Source organism: Thunnus albacares, chromosome 15, assembly GCF_914725855.1.
Source record: "Thunnus albacares chromosome 15, fThuAlb1.1, whole genome shotgun sequence".
Lineage (NCBI taxonomy): Eukaryota > Metazoa > Chordata > Actinopteri > Scombriformes > Scombridae > Thunnus > Thunnus albacares.
Genome location: NC_058120.1, coordinates 19,631,428 through 19,637,309, shown reverse-complemented (window position 1 = coordinate 19,637,309; position 5,882 = coordinate 19,631,428).

Genomic DNA, 5,882 nt, shown 5'->3' with positions numbered 1-5,882 from the left:
AAACACCACTTTGTCCTGTGAAAAAACAGTTGACCAATGTCTCCTCTTTCTGTAAAAACAAAACATATAGTATGATTAAGGATCTAGATCATCTATGAACATGTGAGTGTGTGCAAAATCTTCCCCCTCATTTTGGCATGTCATAACTGCAGTTTATGGAGAAATTGTGAATCTTCATATTATACCACCTGCCTTGTTTTCTGAGGGGAGGGCTGTTCACAGCAGTAGACATACAGTGTATGTGTGAATGTGACAAGGAGGGAATCCATGCAAGAGTTATACTTAGAACAAACGTATTTATTAAAATTAAAGTTAACACAAATAAACAATAGATAGATTGCCAACATCAGTAATACATGCATGTGTGGGATTTGTGCTGTGGAAGTGTTGAAGGTGCAAAAGAGAGTGATATAAGGTGGACGTGGGCTGCAGGAAGGGAGAGAAAGAGTGATCACATGGGCCAGCTTTTATAGTCTGGAAGGCCCAGGTGAACCAAATCAACTGATGACCCTCCACTGCCTGCCAACTGCCTGCTGAGGTTGGCCAGGACAACCTCCTAGACTGTGGGAGGTACGTCACACTTGTGAGGTGAGATCTATCCAGCTTTTTATATGTCCCCTCTGTTTCTGCCTGGTGTATCCTGCCAATACAGAACTGAGAGTGTTTCATTCTTCCTGATTTATAAGTTAATTTTATTTCAGCAATACCCAAGACTTTGAAATTACAAAACAGTTAAGCAGTTATTTTTTGAAAAAAAAAAACCCCGGCACTTTCAGTATAACAATCTGTAAAAGCCATTATAAATCACTTGTGGCAGAAAACTCCACAGAAACATCAACAAAAGGAAATCTCATCATCATAGGCCCTTTAGGTACACCATACATACTGTAAATGAACAAGAAGCAACATACATACACTCACAAACACACACACACACATATATATATGTATAATTGGCAGCCACTTGAAGATCCCCTAAAGGGCATAGATGCCGCCTTAACTCAATGGCTCTTTTACAGATGATAAAGCATTAATGAATCATGCATTAATCAGGGGTTATCTTATTTATTCTAGCAGTATTACAGGCATTGGGAAAAAAGGAGTGCCATTAAGGTATGCTGTCCAATCACAGATACACTAGGAGAATACTATAAAAAATATCATTGGGTTTTACTATTACTATTAGGATACAACATATTGGGCTTTCAGCATCGAATTACTGTAGTATCAATACATTTCTCCTATTATGCTATTAGTATCAATTGTCTTTGTATTATTCAAATCACATTTTACATTAATCACTTCTTCTTGATGTAGGATAATTTTGTTATTGAGGCTTAAAATACATAAATAGTATGCTGCTGCTGTCTGCATTAGCTACTGTCTCCTTCTATTTATTAATGCTACACAAATAGCCTATCATAGCAAATGAAGCTATATTAATCAAGTACAGTCTGCGAGCTCCCGATAGTAGCAGGTCATGCGAAATAACCTCCCATTAAGGTCAAATGAAGCTCATTTAAAGAAGCCATATTCACTGTATGAGTTAATTAATGGTTTTAATATACTCCTTCTCTGCAACTTGCTCTTTGCTCTGTAACCCAGTAAAGGTCTACACACAATGGAAACACACTGTAACTCCCAGTGTGTGTACACTTCTGGTTTCCATTTTCATCATAACCATCACCACCATCTTCTCATTGCTCTATGGCTCCTCTCCATCATCATCTTCAGAACCATCATCTGATTGCTCCCCAATTTCCACCATCTTCAGCATCATATTTCATTGCCTCTGCCAGCGAGGACGGACAGATCATTGAGGCTGCAAGAAGGAAATTGAGTGCACTCATAAAACAGTTGTTTCTATGTGATTTTTTTTTGGTCTTTGGCCAAAGTGGTCAGTGTGGGTCACCTGCCATAGCTGCCAGCTGATTATGTAAAGTCCCCCTCCACTAAAAGTGTGTTTTGCTAATTGTTGCTTCACTTGGATGTTTGCGCTTCACTGCAGAATGATGTACAGTATGTTTGATACCAAGAGACTGCTTTCTCATCCATCTACTGAAGGGGGAACGTTTCTCTGTGTTTATCCTCTGAGTTTACTGTATGTACAAGATGATTTTGTGGCATAACAACTTGTTTTTGATGCCAATTGTGGTCCAATATGCAACTGCTTTTAACTGCACTGAGTGCATTATGCACTTTTAAGAATGATTAACTAATATACAAGATGTTAATTAGGGAGCTTTCAAGTTGCTGGTTGGCTGATTAAGTTATCTTTGTACAGAGCCAAGCTAGCTGTTTCCCCCTGTTTCCAGTCTCTCTGCTAAGCTAACTGGCTGCTATTTCCCAAAATGATGAATTATTGCTTTAAGTTATCTGGCTGCATTGTATTTATGTCTCCCTCATAGCAGATGTTTTTGTAAGCCTTCTGAAAGATTGTGCTTGCCATTTGCTTGATACCTGTAGTTAACCTTTTAATGTAAAGTGTTTAATTAGTTTCAAAACCTGTGCATATAAAAACCAGTGTATGTGATATGAGCGCACAGAAGCAACAGAGCATTTCTGCTCCGTGTGCACAAATACGTTGTGTGTACAAATACGCGAGCATTGGGCTGTGACAAGCGCTCGCTTAACCCTCTCAATGCGCCTGCAACTGCTCAATACTTGCTCACTTGACAAATTGACTTTTGAGACTTAAGAGGCTGTGATGGAACAGACAGTCTGCTCCTTTGATTGGTCACTTAGAATACTGACCATGACCTTTGATTGGCTGTTTTTTTTTATCACTGACAGTTGAAGACAGGCAGTTGCCTGAGAGAACAAAGGGAAACATAAATAATGAGATAATTTAGTGCTTTAGTGCTTATGAAAAAAGTGTTAGGCATCGTAGCAAAAGCCTTCACAAATCTGAAACTGTGTTTTAATGATTCTCTGGAGTTTTCTTGGTAATCTAGTCCATAGCTGACAGGTTTAAGTATAGTGGTTTTTGATCTGGACCTGGTCTAATGTGGTCTGGATGGAAAATTATCAGTGAAAGCAAAATAAAGGTCTCACAAATCTGAAAGTGGGTTTAAACAGCATTAAGGCTTTTGCTACGATGTCTAACACTTAAGCGTGAGTGGTAAAAAACTGAGAATCAGCTGCTAAAAATCATTATTTATCTTTCCCCTTGTTCTCTCAGGCAATTGCCTGTCTTCGACTGTTCCTCCAAATTCTCAAAAGTCAACTTGACAAGTGAGCAAGTGTTGAGCAGTTGAGAGCGTGTTGGGAGGGATAAGTAAGTGCTCGTGTGCACATGGAGCAGAAATGCTCTCTCGTGAGGATAGTTTTCCGCTCGCGGATACTGTTCGTACTGTGCGCTCATATTGTGTGCACGCACCTGGTTTTTTATGTATGTGAGTTTTGAAACTAAGTAAACACCATATTAGTGCCTCAGTGCTATTGGATCTGTGTTGTGCCTGTATTGTCTTGCAGTGTACACTGAAGTTGACATTGATTTATGCTGACAAGCATGTTTTATACCACATCTTTAATGTATCTGGGACATTAAAGGACAAACGTGTCTCTGGTCTTTCTAGTCCATCGGATGCCATCCAGTGAATTTGATTTACCTCACATCCCTTCATCCCACACACACACACACACACACACACACACACACACACACACACACACACACACACACACACACACATTTGCCCTACCTCTATTAGAGCTGAACACAAACCTTGATACACACTAATCACCTCCCATTTGTTGTAAAATTGTCTCACTTTCTTTGTGAAGGTATACCAAAGTCTGATCATTTATTTTCATGGGAGTGCTGCCTTCAGACTATCCTTGTGTGTTGTGAGCTGGAGGCCACAAAGAAAGAGTGATGCATGATGCAAAGCAGGCTTTAGAGAGCCTGCTTTGCATTTGATCGACCTCTTACTCTTTCATCAGCAGCGATGAGAACTTCTCCTCAGCCACGATTAGAGGGGCATGTAGAGAGATGTAAATTTAGACAAGATCATAGAGAAAGCTGCAAGGCTTAGCCAGCCAGAAGTTAGACAGATAAATCAGGTCAAACAGAACAGGGGAAAGAAGCCCCAGGAAGCATTTGCTGAGAGTTTCATTTCAAAATGAAAAGTCCATCTTTTAGAAGAAGTGACACAGAGTACCTTTTATTTATATTTTCAGAGTGGGTTTCACTGAGTATTCATGATGGTTTGCAGTCATGCGCAGAATACAAAAGCTTTTCCAAAATTTATAATGTTGCATGATTAATTATGTTTTTTACCTCTGTCTTTTTTGCTGAATCTTTCTGGTTTCACTACCTATGTTTACATTGTGTTTCAAGATCATGTGCCAGTTTTCAAGATAAATCAGTTTTACCAAAGACTTACTTAAAGGACCAGTGTGTAGGATATAGTGGTATCTAGTGGTGAGGTTGCAGATTGCAACCAACTGAATACCCTCCCCCCTTCTAACCATATAGGAGAACCTACGGTGGCTGTGAAACTTGTGAAAAACGTGACAGGCCGTCTCTGTAGCCAGTGTTTGGTTTGTCCGTTCTGGGCTACTGTAGAAACATGGCGGTGCAACATGGCAGGCTCCAAGGTAGAGGACCTGCTCCCTATGTACATATAAAGGGCTCATACTAAAGTAATAAAAACACAATTCTTATTTTACACTAAGGAAAACATACTTGATGATGATGATGTTACTTGAATTACAAATATAATTCATTGGAAAAAAGTAGTTCCAAGGAAAACTGTTTACTTGAACTTATTTGGATTGTGGACCTCCAGTTTGGCACACATGGGGAAGACAGGAAAATCTCAACTTCCTGCTATCATCTCAAAACATCTATACTTTTAACTCCAATCTCCTTACGCTATACCGGCAGTGCACATCTTTAGTCAACAGAGAGTTTTCTAGACACCTGAACATTACAGTATAACTTCCAAGTTGGGAAAATCTAGTAAAAAAGACAACCTGCCAGCAGCTGGCCTTTAAGTCAGCTCTCAGGGCAGTGAACTCAAAACTAAATCAAAGGAGGACCACAGCCAGCGCATTTCCTCACTGGAATCTTTCTCTGACCACATCAGTCAGCATTAGCAAGTTCCAGAGTCTCTCTGCTCCAATCTGCGTGGAGACACCTCCAAGCTAAAACATCTACATCCTTGGCTTGCCAGAATCCATTGAATACGCACACCCTACCCAATTCTTTTCAGAATTACTCACCGAGGTCTTCAGGAAGGAGGTAATTCCATCCCCTACAGAAACTGACAGAGCACACCGCAGCCTGGAAGCTAGGCCCAAGCCTGACGAGAGACCGTGCTCAGTTCTGCTGCGCCTTCACCACTATCAGATCAAGGAACTCCTGGTTCGAGAAGCGCGCATAAGAGGGAAGGTGGAATACTGCAGCCATATCATCCGTGTCCTCGAAGACTATAGCCTGGAGGTGTTAAACCAGCGGCAGAACCATGGCCGAATTGTACAAGTGGCCTGCTCTTCTTTGCCCAGTGAGGCGATTACATTGCCCAGTGGTGAAAAGTGGCTGAAATTGGAGGGGATTCTTTTTCTCAGCTGTCACTTTACTCTTCTTTAACTGTCATTTTGAGCACTTCCAGTTATATTTTCAGGTAAAATTAACTTTTTACAGAGTCAATTTGCATTGTTCACATTGGTTGCCTGTTGCTGCAATTGTGCAATATCTCTATCAAACCTACTGGCCTATTTAAACAATATGTAATGGGTATTCAGACCAAATCAGGTGGTGTGGCGAAAACGCCTGTCCTCCCATTCATTTGAATGGGGGTAGTGCATTTAAGTTGCAGGGGTCTTGGCCCCAGCGGTGCCGCAGTGGCCTGCGGCAAGAAAGTTGATCCAAAGTC